This window comes from Narcine bancroftii, chromosome 7 (assembly GCF_036971445.1).
Source record: "Narcine bancroftii isolate sNarBan1 chromosome 7, sNarBan1.hap1, whole genome shotgun sequence".
NCBI lineage: Eukaryota > Metazoa > Chordata > Chondrichthyes > Torpediniformes > Narcinidae > Narcine > Narcine bancroftii.
Window position 1 is genome coordinate 212,151,436 of NC_091475.1, and position 18,913 is coordinate 212,170,348.

Below are 18,913 nucleotides of genomic sequence, written 5' to 3' on the forward strand. Positions count from 1 at the left end.
GCGATGCATAAATTGACCTGGCAGATGCTTTGGGAGGTTTGCAATTACCTATTTTTAAAAATTATTATGAAGCAGCTCAATTAAGATTTATTAATCGTATATTAGACATTTCGAGTCCTCCTAGTTGGGCTAGGGTGGAATTGGCTGCGATATTGGAATCTTGTCTTCATCAGTTTGTATTTAAATAGAATATTGTTTTATTACAGAAATATAATGTACCAATTTTGAAACATTTATTAGAAATTTGGACTAGAAGGAATTTATTAATAGGATCAAAAGGTAGTTTATCAGTTCAAACCTCAATATATCAAAATAAATTGATTTCTTTTTCATTGAATAATAGTTTTAGAAGATTGGTGGATTAAAGGAATAAAAAGATTGCAGGATTGTTTTGAAGGAGGTAAATTTTTATCATTTAATCAGCTTAAAGAGAAATTTGGGATTTTAGAGAATTCTCTGTTTGTTTATTACCAAATTAGGGCATTAGTGAAAGATAATTTTGGAAGAGAAATGAAAATTTCTAAGTTAACTAAATTTGAATCTATGGTTTCATCTTTTTTCAGATAAAGGTTTGATATCAGAAATGTATGCATTATTACAAGATAGTATGGTTGAAAATTTTTTAGATCCATCTAGGATTAAATGGGAGGATGATTTAAGTTGTGAGATTAGTCAGGTGGAATGGGAAAATAGGTGTTATTAAATTAATTAATGTAAGATTCATAATAATTTTTTGCATCAGTTATATTTAACCCCTGAAAAATTAAAAAAACTATGGATTTAGTAATTCAGATTGTGTTTGAGGTGTGGATGATGTGTTGGAACATTTCTACCTTCTGTTTGGTTTTGTGAGAAAGTTCATCCTTTTCTGGTTTAAAATTAGGGGATTTCTTCAAACTTTGTTTAAAATTCAATTTCCTTTAGATCCAAACATTTTTTTGTTGGGTTTTTTTACTCCGTTAGTGGACTTGGTGTTGGATAAGTTTCAGACACCGTTTATTCGTCTAACATTGACGGTTGCTCGTAAGTGTATTGCTATGTCTTGGAAAGATGAAGCGGAGTTAAATGTAGCTCGATGGCAGAATGAGTTGAAGTCGTGTATCTATATGGAGAAAATCACATACAATTTACATAATAATTATGATTTTTTTTGTTAAGATGTGGACACCGTATATGAAGAATATGAATTTAGTAATATTGTAAATTACTGAATGTTTTTGTTTATTTTTAATGCTTCCCTTTAGGGATCTGTTGTGGGAGGGGGGAGGGGATGGGTTTGTTTTACTGTTTTATTATTAGACTACTTATTCTGGAAAAGTCTGTTTATTCTTATTGAAAAAATAGTAAATAAAGTTTTAATAAAAAGAGAGGGTGCAGAGGAGATTTACCAGGATGTTTCCTGGATTGGGAATTAAGTCTTATGAGGCAAGGATAGCAGAACTGGGACTTTTCTCTTTGGAGTGTAGAAGGATGAGAGGAGACTTGATAGAGGGCTACAAGATTATGAGAGGCATAAGGTAGACGGCCAGCATCTATTTCCCAGGGCAAGATCAACAAACACCAGAGGACATGTGTACAAAGTGAAGGGAGGGAAGTTTAAGGGAGACATCAGGGGCAAGTTATTTTTACACAGAGAGTTGTGGGTGCCTGGAACGCCTTGCTGGGGGTGGTGATGGGAGGCTAAAACATTAGGGGCATTTAAGAGACTCTTAGACAGGCCCATGGATGAAAGAAAATTAGAGGGTTACGGGATAGGAAGGGTTTAGTATTTTTTTTAAAGGAATATATAGGTCAGCACAACATCGAGGGCTGAAGGGCCTGCAGTGTTCTAAAGTTGCTGTCCAAAGTGCTTTGGGCTGGTACGAAGGGATAAGGCTTTCTTTGTGGAGCTGAGATTTACCCAGCGTGCGAGTTCCTTTATTCCTCGGTGTGTTTGTGTTGCCACAGCAGAATTATGACGACGAGGAAGAGGAGGATGACGAAGACGACGAGGACAGCGAGGAGGACTCGGAGGAGGATGAAGACATGCAGGACATGGACGAGATGAACGATTACAACGAGTCGCCCGATGATGGAGAGATAAACGAGGTGAGAACCTGCTCCTGATTTTGGGCCCCTTGATAATCCAGTCATACATCACAGAACAGGCCTTTCGGCCTCACTCAGCCATTCCGACCAAGTTTGCCATTCTGGGCCAGTCCCATTTGCCTGCATTCGATTCAGATCCTTCAAACCCCGTCTTCTCCAGGCATCTGTCCAAGTGCCTTTTGAGCATTTCAATTATATCTCCTCTCACTTCCTTTGGTATCACTTCCTGATACAGGCCAGCCTCTAAGTTGCCCCTCAGGACCTTCTCCGATCTCTCCCTTCTCAACTATGCCCTCTAGTTCAAGAATCATCTACCCTGGGAAAAAGACTGCGAGGACCCACTTTATTCACGCCCCTCATGATTTTATAAACCTCTATTAATCACTCAGCCTCCTTCACTTCAGGAAATAAAGACCCATCCTGCACAATTCCTCTCTTTCATACAACCCTCCAGCCCCTGGTGAAATCTCTTCTGCACCCCTTCTAATTTCTTGCTATCCTTCCTGTAGTTGGGTGACCAGAACTGCGCACAATGCTCAAAGTAGAGTCTCACCAACGCCTTGTGCAGCCGAACCATGAGGTCCCAACTTTTAAGACCATGGGACATAGAAGCAGAAATAGGCCATTCAGCCTTTCAAGTGTGCCCTGCCATTCAATCATGAACTGATCCATTCTCCCTCACTGCCCGGCCTTCTCCCATAACCTTTGATGCCCTGGCTAATTAAGAAACTATCCCTTAAATTAGCCCAATGACCATCCTCCACAACTGCCTTTGGCAACAAATTCCACAGATTCACAACCCTCTGGATGAAGAAATTCCTAGACTCTCAAACCATGGGAAACAATCTTTCTACAATTACTCTGTCCATGCCTTTCAACATTCAAAATGTTTCAATGAGAACCCCCCCCAACCATTCCTGAGTTCCAATGTCCAGGCCAAGAGCAGTCAAACATTCCTGCTATGATAACCCTTTCATTCCTGGAATCATCCTTGTGAACCTCCTCAATACCCTGCCGATTAAGGCCAATGTCTTCACCACCCCGACCACCTGAGCTGAGTCACCTGCAGCTGGTGAAAATCTGACCTAAAAATAGAAATTGTTGAGAACCCTCGGCAGCGCCTGTCGAGAGAGACAGGATAGCTCTTGCTGCAGGTACTGCCCCATCTGTAGAGTGTTTGCAGTGTCCTTTGCTTTCAGTTTAAATTGCCCAGCTCGCACTTGCAACCAACAAGAACTTGCGAAGTTTCCCAAACTTCGAATGAGAATTTATTGTCATGAACACATCATTAAATTCATTGTTTTGCGGCAGCATTTCAGGTGTTAATATTGCTTTAAATTAGATTTTAAAATAAGTTAATTAGTGTAAAAAATATAAGAGAAAGTGAGGTGGTGTCTGTAGTTCATTGTCCGTTCAGAAATCTGATGGCAGAGGAGAAGAAGCTGTTTTTGCACCACTGGGTATTCGCCTTCAGGCTCCTGAACCTCCTTCCCAATGGCTGTAGTGTGAAGAAGGCATGGCCTGGGTGGTCAGGGTCCTTGAGGATAGAGGCTGCTTTCTTGAGGTACTACTTCTTGTAGATGTCCTGAATGGAATTAAGACCAATGCCCATGATGGCGCTGGCCGAGTTCACAACCCTCTGTAGCCCGTTCTTGCCCTGTGCCTTGGCACCTCCATTCTCACAGTGATACAACCAGTCAGAATGCTCCCCACGGTCTGCCTGTAGAGATTTGCAAGAGTCTTTGGTAACCTACAGAATCTCCTCATACTCCTGATGAAATATATACTGGGAGACTTCTCATGCTTGCATCGACTTGCTGACCCCTCGATGAGGACTGGTTCGTTGTCTCCTGGTTTTCCCCCTCCTGAAATCCACACAGTTCCTTAGTTTTGCTAACGTTGAACGCATGGTTGTTGTTGTGTCACCACTCAACCAGTTGATCTATCTCCCTCCTGTACACTTCCTCATTTCCGTCCGTGATTCTGCCGACAATTGTGCAGTCATCAGCTACGTCCGAGACTGAAGGTTCACTGGTTGTGAACCTCCTGGATTGCACCATTCACCAAAGAAATTTGGGTCTCTCCTTCCCAATGAACTGGGGAGTGGGCCTGGGGCTGCACCCTGGGATGCAGCTTTGCAAGGCCGCCTCTTCTTCCTTTGCCTTCGAGATTTCCTGGAGAGAAGGTGGGATTACTTAACTCTTCAGTGGTTTGTGGAGGTGAAATGATGGACAGCCTTGCGGAGGAAGACACAAAAGCTCCTGATGTTGGAATCTTGAGCAAAGGACTGGTGGAGGAACGCAACAGGTCAGACAGCATCCATGGGTGGAAGTGGTCTGTCAGGGCTTTGGGTCTGGACCCTATACCAAGAATTGGGGTAGCTCAGTTAGCGGAGCAGTTAGCGCCACGCTATTGCAGCTCCAGTGACCCGGGTTCGAATCCGGCGCTGTCTGTAAGGAGTTTGAACGTTCTCCCTGTGGCTGCGTGGGTTTTCCCAAGGGGATCCGGTTTCCAAAAGGTACATAGATAGTAGGTTAATTGGATATTTGTGCAGCATGGGCTAAAAAGGGCCCGTTACTATGCTGTATGTCTAAATTACAAAAAAAAATTAAAAAATTAAACAGATGGAATTACGAATATGAAGGGAGGAAGAAGCTGGGGTAATCTCACCTATTCTATGTTAGTCTTCATAAAGGGTCCCAACCTGAAATGTTGACCATTTCTACTGAGTTCCTCCAGCAGTTTGTCCTTGCTTCAGGTAGAGAGATGAACTGCATCTGAGACCTCTGTTTGATGGCGTGGAAGTATCTCACTGAACTTCTCCCCTTCAGATCGACATGGAGGGTGCAGAGCAGGACCAGGATCAGTGGATGATCTAATAGGACGTGCGTGTGAAGGACACCCTAACTCTCCCTGCTGTCATCTGGCTCTCTGCATGGATGTCCCACAGTGACGAGCCCATCACACGCCTTTTCCTCTCCCCCTCACTACTCTCCACACAGAGATTGAGATGCTGAGTGTGTTTGTGTGGTATCAAATCTTCCCTTAATTAGAAAAAGGAGGCCATTCAGTCCCTAATTCATAAAGGCTGATGTGAGATTCCTCTGCTTGACCCCATCCCCAATAAAAATAATTGTTCCAACCTGGTTCTGATTTTGAGTAGTTGGGGGAAGGTTTACATCAGTGTGGAGAACTCCAGATTCTGGGCAGGGGGCCAGGGTCACCTGGTGGACATATTGCACAGTGTGAGTTTCCTCTTGTAGAGGTCGCGTAAATAACCTCTCCCTCCCACCTCCCCCTGTGACGCGACCACCTCCTTTCTCCCTCAAGTTTCTTCCTCTGGAACACACCCGTACCTCTCACTCCAGCTGCTCTCTGGATTCAAGCTTGAATTGATTGTGAGCTGTGAAACTGACCTTCTCATCGTTACAGATTTATTTTTCCTCTGTGTGCTTTTTGAGTTCTGTAATAAAATTATGTTAAGTTTTACTGTAGTTTATTTTGCCCTTCCTGAAGTGTCCATATCAAAGATTTATAATTGCAGTGACTGAGAGAGTAAGGACTCATTGCTGTCCTCATTGCCAGGGGCAGGGTTTTAACAGTAGCTGAGCTGCGGACAACCTCTTCCATTCCCTTTACCTGGGCGTCACCTGTTACATTAGAGAGCGAAGCTCCAGTTGAGTTGGACTGTAGCAGAGTGAGTATCACGTGTGGAAGACCCGAGATGAGAGAATTGAATCATCAACTAAGGTATTTGTAGTGTTGATTGTGGTGGGTCATATGATCTCTCCATCTGGAACCAAGTCACCTCACCTGCCAGTCGAGGGTCAGATCTGCCCACCTGTGAGGCTGTTCCCTCCCCTCCCTCAGGTGCCAATCAATGTGGGTAGATCTTCCCACAGGTGAGGCTGACACGTGATTGGTCCTCGCAGCTCTCTCTCTCGTGGTATACCCTATCCCGCTTTATGAACTATTTGTTAGTTGTAATTTACTTACTGTTCATTAGTCTGCTATGCCTGTCGGTGGATGGGCATTGTGCGTTTAACCCTTACACTCCCAATCAGGAGTTGAGAATGTTTAGCGATGATTTACTTGCACCTGATGTCTAGTTAGTTATTTGTGTATTGTTGCTGTGTCTGTTAGTCTGTGAGCGTGTGACCTTCTTGTAAATTCCCCTGTGTGTTAATAAAGACCACTGTTTGTTCATAAAGACATGTCCAGCCTTGATTCTCTTTGAACGTGTCAAATCTGTTCTTGGACACTATAGTATTGTGGAAAAAAAGTTGTTTTCCGTGCTAAGCAGGCAAGTCAACTTATACGTAGTGCAACAGGTAAGAGTTACTTTCAGTGTTGAAGGGCTCTGGCCCAAAACCTCTCATTAATGCTGCTTGAACCGTGGGAGTTCCTCCAGCAGATGCCAGATTCTTGCTCCAGATTCCAGCCTCTGCAGCCTCGTGGATCTTTTAATGATGACCTTTCCTTGCACATAAGAGGAGAAGATGGTAAGGATTGGCAGATGCATTTGTGGTAGACAATCGTTTGTCCAATTGGAGGCCGGTGACTAGTGGAGTTCCTCAGGGTTCGGTCCTGGGTCCACTATTATTTGTTATATATATTAACGGTCTGAATGTAGGGGTGGAGAATTGGATAAGCAAGTTTGCGGATGACACAAAGATTGGTGGTGTTGTGGACAGTGAGGAAGATTACCGTAGATTAAAAGGTGATTTAGGAAGGCTGGAGGTGTGGGCTGAGAAATGGCTGATGGAATTTAGTACAGATAAATGTGAGGTGCTGCATTTTGGAAAGGCAAATCTAAATAGGTCATATACATTGAATGGTAGACAATTGAGGAGTGCAGAGCAACAAAGGGATTTAGGAGTTGTGGTAAATAGTACCCTCAAGGCTGATACTCAGGTAGATGGTGTGGTGAAGAGGGCATTTGGAATGTTGGCCTTCATAAATCGGAGTATTGAATTCAAGAGTAGGGAGGTTATGATGAAATTGTACAGGGCATTGGTGAGGCCAAATTTGGAGTACTGTGTACAGTTTTGGACACCAAATTATAGGAAAGATATAAACAAAACAGAGAGAGTGCAGAGAAGGTTCACGAGAATGTTGACAGGATTTCAAGGTTTGAGTTACAGGGAAAGGTTGTGCAGACTAGGGCTTTTTTCTCTGAGCATAGAAGATTGTGGGGGGACTTGATAGAGGTGTTTAAGATTTTAAAAGGGACAGAGTAAATGTGGATAGGCTTTTTCAATTAAGAGTGGGGGAGATTCAAACAAGAGGGCATGGTTTAAGATTGAAGGGGGAAAATTATAAGGGGAACATGAGGGGAAATTTCTTTACGCAGAGGGTGGTGGGGATGTGGAATGAGCTTCCGGCAGATGTGGTCGAGGCGGGATCATTGGTTACATTTAAGGAAAGACTGGATCATTACATGGATAGGAGGGGACTAGAGGGGTATGGAGACCCTAACTCTCCCTGCTGTCATCTGGCTCTCTGCATGGATGTCCCACAGTGACATCCATGTCAAGACTCTGATTTAATTGATTTTTTTATTTTAGAAGTATAACTAATTATTTGTCCTCTCAAATAAGCTTTCATAGCATCCCATAATACAAACTTACTTTAAACAGAATTAGAATTTTCTTTCAAAAAAATTAATTTGTTTTGTCAAAAAATCAATAAATTCCGTATTTTTTAACAACATAGTATTAAACCTCCAATGATCGGCCACTTGAATTTTCTCAGAAGTTGCATATGTAAAATATAACAAAGAATGATCTGAAATCACCCTACTTTTATATTCCGCTTGCTGTATCTTCCCTTGTAAATGTGCCGATACTAAAAAAAAAAGTCAATCCTTGAAAACGATTCATGTTTAAATGAATAAAAGGAGAAATCTTTCTCTGTTGGATCAAGACGTCTCCAAATATCTACTAAATTAAGATCGAGTAGATTGCTAATTTGAAATTTGCTACATTTAATGTTAATGGGCTCAATAATCCAATTAAATACAAGAAAGTGTTCAGTTATATTAAGGTTGATATTGCGTTTTTTCAAGAAACACATTTAACGGACCGTGAACATCAAAAATAGAAAAGAGATTGGGTAGGTCAGCATCAGGAAGTCTCTCAGCGAACTGGGGGGAGGTGAGGCTTTCCTGCCGTGCGCCACCATCACACTTCCACCTCGTTGCGCATGCATGTGTGAAGAAACACGAGCGTGCACGCTGAAATTAAAAGATACTGTATATTTCGCCCATTTTCTGGGCTGTCCGGGCTTCCCAGGAACAACCCAAAACTTTTTTTTTAAAAGCACCCAAATTGCAAGTAACAAAGCTGCAAATTAAATAATTAAAAATAAAACCTCAGCCTACCAGGCAGGAGCTGTGACAGCCCACGGAGCTGGAGCGGTGATGTTGTACTCCCGGCAGGAGCAGGAACCTTGGCCTACCGGGCAGGAGTGGCAATGGTGACCTCAGGGCCTCCAGGTAGGAGCGGTTATGGCGGTGGAGGCTCTGGGGAGGTGCTTCCAGCTTCGACATTCGCTGAATCGATGCCAATCTGGTTTTTTTGGGTGAATTTAGTCTCAAAAACATGTCCAGGGTGCGTCAACTCCCCCCCCCCCCCCCAATATGGGTAATTTTTCAGGGTTTCACAACTCGACTTGTATGAAGGAAATATACAATAATTGCCCTTTTTGGCCCTTAATTTGTCCTCCATTAAGGGGCGTAGGCCCCAAATTAATGCCCAGCTTGAGGAGATGTGGGAGGACATGGGGCTCGAAAGCTGGACTGTCTGGCCTAAAACTGGACACCTGCCCACCATCAGCCGCCAGAATGTTCATGTGGAGTCTTCAGTGACATAAGTTATAACAGGAAGGTCTGCAGACACTGTGGTTGAAGTAAAAACACCAGATGCTGGAGAAACTCAGCAGGGCAGCAGCAGCACGGGATTGCAGTGCAACTGCGGGCAGCCCTGAGACGGCCCGAACGGCCTGGCATGGGCGGCCCGAACGGCGCGCCTGCGCTCTGAGCCCCCCCGCGGTGCAGTCACATCGCGCAGGCGCAGTAGCGGAGCGGCCGGGGGGCGGGGGGAGGAGGGGGTTGGGTCGAGAAGCCACGTGCCCTTGCCGCGAGCAGGAGCCGCGAGGAATGACATGCGCAGTCGGTGGCCGAAGGAGGGGGGTAGATGAGGAGCAGGTGTGAGTGGCGCCGCGCACGTGGGCGCAGGTGAGGGCGCGGGGAGCTCGGGACCGGAAGAGGCGGTCGGGGGAGCCTGGACCCGAGGGGGAGGTAGAGCCCGGTGTGTGTGTGTGTGTGGTGGGGGGGGGAGGGAGAGCCCGGTTGGGGGGGGGAGGGAGAGCCCGGTTGGGGGGGGGGGGAGGGAGAGCCCGGTTGGGGGGGGGGGGAGGGAGAGCCCGGTTGGGGGGGGGGGGAGGGAGAGCCCGGTTGGGGGGGGGGGGGAGGGAGAGCCCGGTTGGGGGGGGGGGGAGGGAGAGCCCGGTTGGGGGGGGGGGGAGGGAGAGCCCGGTTGGGGGGGGGGGGGAGGGAGAGCCCGGTTGGGGGGGGGGGGAGGGAGAGCCCGGTTGGGGGGGGGGGAGCCCGGTTGGGGGGGGGGGAGGAGGGAGAGCCCGGTTGGGGGGGGGAGGGAGAGCCCGGTTGGGGGGGGGGGAGGGAGAGCCCGGTTGGGGGGGGGAGGAGGGAGAGCCCGGTTGGGGGGGGGGGGAGGGAGAGCCCGGTTGGGGGGGGGGGGGAGGGAGAGCCCGGTTGGGGGGGCGGGGGAGAGCCCGGTTGGGGGGGGGGGAGCCCGGTTGGGGGGGGGGGAGGAAGGAGAGCCCGGTTGGGGGGGGGGGAGGGAGAGCCCGGTTGGGGGGGGGGGGGAGGGGAGCCCGGTTGGGGGGGGGGAGGGAGGGGAGCCCGGTTGGGGGGGCGGGGGGAGAGCCCGGTTGGGGGGGCGGGGGGAGAGCCCGGCGGGGGTGGGGGGTGCAGGAAGCCCGGTGTGTGTGGGGGGCAGCCTATGGCCGGCAGTGGGAGCCCGGGTCCGACAGAGGGCAACCTGGGGGGCGGGGTCAGCCCGGGGGGCGGGGTCAGTCCAAAGGGGGCGGGGTTTAGGTCTAGCACATTTGCTAAATAGAAGTATGGGCCATAGTTCACATTTAAATGGCAATGATTTCTAACCTGCACATCCAGGTGTTGGTTGGGATAAAGTCATATTACTATACGGGGAAAAAGTTATGTGCTAAAAAAGGTGGGGTAGCATAGTTACACAGTCATCTGGATTAGATTCAAAAATTAATCGTGTTAATTTTATGCAGATGAGACCCTGTTATGAAAATATTAATTTCTTAACCAATTAAAATATAAATATTTAAATTACATACCTTTAATTATATTTTCACTGATGGTTCTGTATAATTATCTTTGCTGTTTGACCTGTTGACTTAGTGATTTAGTGACTGCAGATTCTCATGTTTTACTCCATATTTCACTGATGACATGGCTCTCCTTTAACTTGTTTTGCAGAATTTGCTTATAAAATTCCTTGCCCTGACAGTCCATGTTCCATTTGTAACATGGCTTCTGCTGTGGTCACATCCAACTAATTTTCGTTCTTTCGTCCACTGAACATTTATTAATGAGAAAACCTGCTCAACATTGGCATCATGAGGTGGTGTGCTCTGGCATAAAATTGCTCTTCAAGTTTCATTTGTTGAAGCACAGAATACCATCTTTCATCTACCATTTTCCATCCTTTGGGATTACGTCTTGATCAATGAGTTTTTAAAATGTTGTCCACTGACTAAAAAAAGAACATTGTTGTCAATTTTTATTCCCTTTTATTAACACTACACATGATGATTCCACTTGTTCCTATGTTGGAAGAGTATTTAGTCTTCTTTCTTTGGCTTGGCTTCGCGGACGAAGATTTATGGAGGGGGTAAAAAGTCCACGTCAGCTGCAGGCTCGTTTGTGGCTGACCAGTCCGATGCGGGACAGGCAGACACGATTGCAGCGGTTGCAAGGGAAAATTGGTGGGTTGGGGTTGGGTGTTGGGTTTTTCCTCCTTTGCCTTTTGTCAGTGAGGTGGGCTCTGCGGTCTTCTTCAAAGGAGGCTGCTGCCCGCCAAACTGTGAGGCGCCAAGATGCACGGTTTGAGGCGTTATCAGCCCACTGGCGGTGGTCAATGTGGCAGGCACCAAGAGATTTCTTTAGGCAGTCCTTGTACCTTTTCTTTGATGCACCTCTGTCACGGTGGTCAGTGGAGAGCTCGCCATATAACACGATCTTGGGAAGGCGATGGTCCTCCATTCTGGAGACGTGACCCATCCAGCGCAGCTAGATCTTCAGCAGCGTGGACTCGATGCTGTCGACCTCTGCCATCTCGAGTACTTCGACGTTAGGGATGAAAGCGCTCCAATGGATGTTGAGGATGGAGCGGAGACAATGCTGGTGGAAGCGTTCTAGGAGCCGTAGGTGGTGCCGGTAGAGGACCCATGATTCGGAGCCGAACAGGAGTGTGGGTATGACAATGGCTCTGTATACGCTTATCTTTGTGAGCATCCATGTAAAAGTATCAAATTCTTCAAGAAATGAAATCCACTTCAAGTTGGAATTTCTTTTTCTACTCAAAAGCAACTATGTCACTTTTAAGGCAAGCCTTGATACTTAAAAGGATAAACTTTTCATCAGTTCTTTCAACAAATTCCTTTAAGCAGTGAAATAACTCCAATAACACAGTTTTCCAATTTTCATCATCCTATTGCTAAAGAGATGTTGAAAATTGTGAGCAAGAAATAAGTAGGCCTCGCTCAATGGATTATTGGAAAAAGTCCACAAGTATTTTCGGGGCCTTTTCTTCCGAATTGAAGCATGACTTCAGTGCTTCAAACAACCTGAGGATTCTCTCAACTGCATTTATTAGCCCTTCCAGGTCTCACTTGGAAGGGATTTTACTCACAACAGTTTTATTAGCAAGCCTTCTTCTCAGGAAAAAAATTGCACAATGAAAGGAAAAGAATTTCTGCCTTGTGATTGCATCCGTGAATATGCCGTTTAAAAAAAAAAGTGAGGCATTATATCTTTGACAAAGTCTGCAATGGTATATGGAGCTATTACATTCTTTGACTATTGCAGTAGATTTTGTCCTGGCACTTAAAAATTTGAATGAAATTTTGGAATCAGAAAACACTTGTGGTAGAAGTATGTTCATACAGTGCGATTGATGATAGTGGACCACGTGGGAAGCCATTACAACTTCTGCAGTATTACTTATATTCTTCTTTATTTCTCTTCATTAAGATATTTGTTATCAGTTTCTTTTGTAGTGGAGGAAATCACCCATCTCTCGGGCTTCATTGTTTATTTATGCTGCTTTATATCTGACTTCCTGCCATTTTCAATATTGAATGAACAATTGCATCTTCCACAAAGAGCTTCAAAACAACTTTTCTCTTTTTTTAATACATGTCAACCCTTCAGAGAATTCATCACAGAATTTACACTTTGGTTTTGGCATTAAATTACAAAACACTAAAAATGTTTTGCTAGCTGAACTGATGCAAGAATTGTGAAAATCAAGCCTGATTTTTCACTAACATCTGCAAATGAATAACTAACGGGCTTGGCTGGCAGCGGTGGCCAGCGGCTGCAGCCAACGAATGCACACATGACCCATTTCAATGACACCTGCCACAGTTGCATTTGTTGGCTGCAGTTTCAAACAAATACTTGCTGTCTTCAGCTGACTTCCTTCAACATAATAGTGGAGTTATTTAATGGTTCAGTTTTAATGAAGTAAAATTCAAGTAGTCCAAATGATTGAAAATTCCAAATTGTACAGCTCTAAACTGCTTAATTATGCAATTTATTAAAAAGTCTTAATATAGGACATTTAAGATGTCCTGATAAAGTCAATACAGGACGAAGGACAAAATCATTAAATACAAGACATGTCCTGTATATTACAGGATGCCTGGCAATCCAACTGGGGCCTGGGGCAGGCAAGGGGAGGGGTCAGCCTAGTGGGAGCTGGGGGTGGGGGGTGGGGGGTGGGGGGGGGGGCCAAGTTCAGCCCAGGGTGGGCCAGGGTCAGCCCAGGCACAGGCCCGACACCTGGGACAGGTTGAGGGTTTGATTGTCACTGATGGCTGCTTTAATATTTAGAATGTGTGTAGCAGGAACAGCTGCTACCCCTCCACCATCAGTCTCCACAACAACAAACTCAATTCAGAGACTCATTTAAGCCCTCTTAGTTTGCACAATATCTAATACTGAACATTTATATTCTGTATTGCAGAGTTTATTTGCACTCTAGACTGTGGTCCTTCCTTACAGCGCCCTCGCAATGGCTGCACCAAGCCTCAGCTCGTTCATCAGCACGCATTCCTGCAGCCACGAACATCTTAGTATGCCGGGAGTCCAACAGGCTTTGGGCAGACTAAAGTGTGTCTTTCACCAAGATGATAACCTTCCAGAAGTTCTGGATGTCGGCCTCCGAGGGCGTCCCTGGGAACAGCCCGTAGATCAGAGAGTCCTCTGTCACGCTCCGGCTGGTGATGAACCGTGACAAGGATCCCTTCTCCACACAATCTTCGTGAAACTGCATTCAGGAAAGAGATGGGCAATAGTGAAGCTATATAACCAACGTTTCTTCTTGATATCTTTCCTGTGGTTAGGTGACCAAAACTGCATGCATTAGCCCAAATTTAGCATCACCAATGTCTTTTTAAAAAAAAAATTATTAACCATGATAAACCATAGAATGAAAAAATACAGCTTAAGTAAAAACAATACATGCTTGATATTTTTAATGTAAATAATACCCCTTACAACCCCCACCCCCTACCTTCACCAATATCTTGTACAACTTTACCATAAAATCCCAACTCCTGTACTCAATACTTTGATTTATGAAGGCCAAGATGCCAAAAGCTCTCTTTACAACCCTATCCACCTGTGATGCCACTTTCAGGGAATTAAATTCCATCTGCCATTTTACATCCCATTTTTCCAGATCCCTCTGGAAGCTCTGAAAACCCCCACTGTCCACAAGAGCTCCAATCTTAGTGTCACCTGCAAACTTGACCCAATTTACCACATTATCAGCCTTTCGGTATCCTCGGCACCACTAGCTTTACCATCTGTTTTGGTATCATCTGCAAAGTTAGTCACAAAGCCATCTATTCCATAATCCAAATTATTTATATACAACGGAAAAGCAGCCCCACCTCCAACCTTGCGGAATACAACTGGTAATAGGCAACCAACCTGAATAGGATCCCCTTATTCCCACTCTCTGTTTCCTGCCCATTCACCAATGCTCTACCCATGCTAGTATCCTTCCTGTAATTCCATGGACTCTCATTTTGTTTAGAAGCCTTATGTGTGGCACCTTGTTGAAGGCCTTTTGAAAGTCCAAGTACACAACATCCACTGCTTCTCCCCTCTCCTCCTTGTGATCTCTTCAAAAATTGCAATAGGTTTGTCAGGCATGATTTTCCTTTAAGGAAACCATGGCGACTTGGGCCTGTCTTGTCTTGCATCTCCAGGTATTCCGTAACCTCATCCTTTTGTTTGTGAAAATTTTATTTAATGCATTAAAACTTACTCATAAATTGTTTTGTTCAAAACATTAAAGATTAATACATAGTGATTTAAAAGATTTAAATACCCCTCCCTAAATAAATCAGCCCCCTAGAAAAGAAAGAGCATCTGAATATTGTTTAAGTAGAAAACTAATAAAACTATCAAATAAAATCAAACACATCTTAGGAGTCGGAAGATTCAGGTTGGGTGATTACAGTCTAATTCCTACAGATTCAAAATACGGTTTCCAAATCTTTTGAAAAATCTCAAATTCTGGCCATCTACTCATTTCCAAATAAGCATCTGATTTCCAAGTTACTGCCACACAATTTCTCGCTACCGCTAGGGCTATTTTACTAAATTCTTTTTGGTATTTATTTAATTTCAATTTCAATTCTGTATCAAATATATTTCCACGTTAAAAAAAATTTTGAATCTTGAGGAAACTTAACTTTTGTAACTCCAAAAATAATCCAAATTCTATCCAAAAGGGTCTTAGTCTTGAACATTCCCATGTAGAATTATTTTTAAAGTGCCTATTTCTTTATTACATATAAAACATCTGAAAAATTAGAATTTAATCTATTTAATATCTGTGGAGTAAGATATCATTGATGTTTAAAAAAAAATTTCTTAGAAAAATCTCTCTTAACCTCATCCTTGACAATTGACGTCAACGTCAGATTAATAGGTCTATAGTTTCCTTTCTGCTGCCTCCTTCCCTGCTTAAACGGCGGAGTGACATTTACGATTGTGCCGACCTCTGGGACCATGCCAGATCCATCGATTCCTGGAAGATCATTACCAATTGCCTCCATAATCTCTGCAGCAACCTCCTTCAAAACTTGAGGGTGGATTCCATCTGGTCCAGAAGACTTACCTACCCTTAGATCATTTAGCTTCCCAAGTACTTCCTCTTTCATGATCTTGACAGCACTCACTTCACTTCCCAGAGACCCTTGAGAGTCCACTAAGATACTAATGTCTTCCACAGGGAAGACTGATCCAGAACATTCATTCAATTCCTCTGCCATCTCCTTGTCTCCTATTACAGTTTCTCCAGCGTCATTTCTAATGGTCCTATGTCTACCTTTGTCTCTCTTTCACTCTTTACATATTTAAAAAAGCTTTTAGAATCTTCTTAGATATTATTTGCAAACCTCCTTTCATAATTTCTCTTTTTCTTCCAAATCACCTTCTTAGTTGCCTTCTCTAAGTATTTTAAAGTTTCCCAGTCCTCGATCTTCCCACTGATTTTTCTTCCTTCTTTGCCTTCTCTGTTGCTTTTACTGTGGCTTTAACTTCCCTGTCAACCATAATTGTCTCATTTCCTATTTACAACTTTATTTTGTTTTGGTCTATACCTGTCCATTTCTTGTAGAAACTCAAGCCATTGGTGATCTGCTGTCTTCCCCGTTAGTGTGGTTTTTCCAATCGATTTTGGCTAGTTCCTCCCTGTGCGACTGTAATTCCCTTTACTGAACTATTGACACATCAAACTTTAGCCTCACCTTTTCAAATTTCACAGTGAACTCAACCATATTGTGATCACTGTCTCCTAAGGGCCTCTTTACCTTAAGCTCTCTAATCATCTCTGGTTCATTACACAGCAGCCAATCTAGAACAGCTGATCCCCTGGTGGGCACATCAAGAAGTTACTCCAAAAAGCCATCCCGTAGGCATTCCACAAACTGGGATCCCAAAACAACCTGATTTACCCAATCTCTTTTCAAGTTAAAATCCCCACAGGATTACTGTAGCATTGACCTTCTGACAGACCTTTTGTATTTCCACTTGTATTTTGTAGACCACATTACGGCTGCTGTTTGGAGCCCTTTATGTAACTGCCGTTAGGATCCTTTTACCTTAACTCAACCCATAAGGATTCTTCTGATCCGATGTCACTTCTTCCCAACGGTTTACTGTTGCTTCCCAGCAGTGCCATACCAGCCCCTCTGCCTTCCTGCTTATCCTTGCAATACACCGTGTATCCCTGGACATTCAGCTCCCAATGACACCCATCTTTTCGCCACGACTCAATGATGGCCACAATGTCGTACCCTCCGATCTGTAGCTGTACTGCAAATGTACTGCAAACCTTGTTTGTAATGCTGCATGTCAACCGACAGACCAGTTTTTATTGTATTGAACTTGTCAGGAAATTTGTTATTTTGTGGCAGCGACTCAGTGCAAATGTGCCGTAAAACCACATCCAAAAAATAAATAAATTAGTGCAAAAATAGGAGAAAGTGAGGTGGTGTTGTGGTTCGTTGTCCATTCAGAAATCTGATGGCAGAGGGGAAGAAGCTATTGGTCTTCAGGCTCCTGAACCTTCTCCCTTAACTTTTTTGTCACTTTCTTCCAATTTTCTTTTTAAGTCGTTCACTTCCATTTCTACCGCCATTACACGTTCTTCCACATTTTCTAATCCTTTCCCTACATCTGTCATGACCAGCTCTATTCTACTCACTTTTTCTTCTGTACTTTTCATTTTTCCTTTCATTTCACTACATTCTAATGTCAGCCATTCTTTTAATGCTCTCATTTGTTCTTGAAATTTTTTTTAATCTATGTACTGTCCATTCATTTTACCTTCTATTCCTCTGTGCAGAGCTTGGTCTTCTTCTGTGTCTGCTCTTGGGTTTGTGTCTTCTACTTCTCTTCCTTGTATCTGTGTCTCTTCTGACTTTCTTGTTGAGCTGCTTGTCTCAGTTTGTTGGGTATTTTTTTTTCATGGCTTCTTGATGTTGGTCCTCTTCTTCTGGGCTAGTCATCTGTTGGGTCTCCTGCTTCTGTTTTTCTTTCTCATCCCTCCCTTTCCCATTGCTTTCTTTTTCTTCCAGCTGGGAGCCCTGCTGTCGGGCATCTCTCAGCTGTTTGTGCTGTGGAGTTTCACTCCGCAGCTGGTCCCTCCTCTGGTGTTCTCCTTGCCCTTGTCGTGCACATCGCGCACGCACGATTCCTCGCGCATGCACAGTTGAGCATCTCTGTTTGACTCAGTGAGCCATTTTTGCAGTCCCGCGGTCGGGAGGTCACGACCCTGCGGGGTCTCCACTAACCTTAGGGAGCGGGCTCCTCTTTCCACGGCGGGTCCCTGCTTTTTCGTGCAGGTAAGGCCTTCTCCTTTCTCTTCCGGCGTCTTTCCTTTTTTTCCCGTTGTTTTTGGTTTTTCTTTCTTAGGTGCCATTTTCTTTCTTTTCTCCACACCTTTCTCTTTTATTTGTTGTGTTCTGTGTATCTGGGGCTTTGCTTTTCCTTCACTTTTTTTCTTCTTTTCTGGAAAGGGCTGGTATTCTCCTACCGGCCACTACTCCATCACGTGACTCCTGTCCTGAACCTTCTACCTGATGTTAGCAGTGTGAAGAGGGCATGGCCTGGGTGGACAGGGTCCTTGAGGATAGAGGCTGTTTTCTAGAGACACTGCCTCTTGTAGATGTCCTTAATGGAATTAAGACCAATGCCCTTGATGACATTGACCAAGTTCACCACCCTTTGTCGCCCGTTCCTGCCCTGTGCCTTGGCACCTCCACTCCAGACAGTGAAGTAACCAGTCAGAATGCTCCTCACGGTCTGTGTGGAGATTTGCAAGAGTCTTTGGTAACATACTGAATCTCCTCAAACTCCTAATGAAATATAGCTACAGGTGAGCCTTCTTCATGATTGCATCGTCGTGACGGTCCCAGGATAGATCTTCAGTGATGTTGACACCCAGGAATCTGAAGTTTCTTTCTCTTAGCACTGCTGACGCCTCGATGAGGACTGGGTTGTGTCCTCCTTGTTTCCCCTTGCTGAAGGCTGCAATCAGTTCCTTGGGTTTGCTAACGTTGAGAGCAAGGTTGTTGTTGTGACACCATTCAACGAGCTGATCTCTTTCACTCCTGTATGCTTCCTTATTGCCGACCGTGATCCTGCCGACGATCATGGTGTCAACGGCCAATTTGTTGATGGCATTTGGATTGTTAAAAACAACACTGAAATGCTGGAGGAACTCAGCCGGTCTTTATGGGTGACATTTCAGGCTTGAGCTCGAAATTGTCTCTCCCAACAATGGCCGACTGGCACGGGTGAAGAAGTGACACTGCACATGCACGAGGAGTCATGCACGCACAGAGCACAAAAAAAGGGTGATTTTACAAAAAGCTCAAGAAGCCTCTAGCTCCTGTGATGGGGTCATGATATTGTGGCAATTAGTGAGACCTGGCTACAGGTGGGGCAAGACTGGCAACTTAATAT

At 44.6% G+C, this 18,913-nt stretch overlaps 1 protein-coding gene across 8 annotated transcripts in view; it reads left to right on the top strand.

Moving 5' to 3' along the window:
* The first annotated feature begins 9,214 nt into the window (after window positions 1–9,214).
* LOC138739675 (folate receptor gamma-like) overlaps window positions 9,215–18,913 on the top strand; it is a 50,356-nt gene continuing 40,657 nt past the window's right edge. For 5 of the 8 annotated variants that reach the window (XM_069892214.1, XM_069892213.1, XM_069892208.1 and 2 more), the window contains exon 1: window positions 9,235–9,325. The gene's annotated coding sequence lies outside the window, so the exon portion shown is untranslated. Of the gene's footprint in view, window positions 9,399–18,913 lie in introns of all 8 variants that reach the window. The other 3 variants (XM_069892210.1, XM_069892209.1, XM_069892211.1) reach the window with 3 other exon arrangements.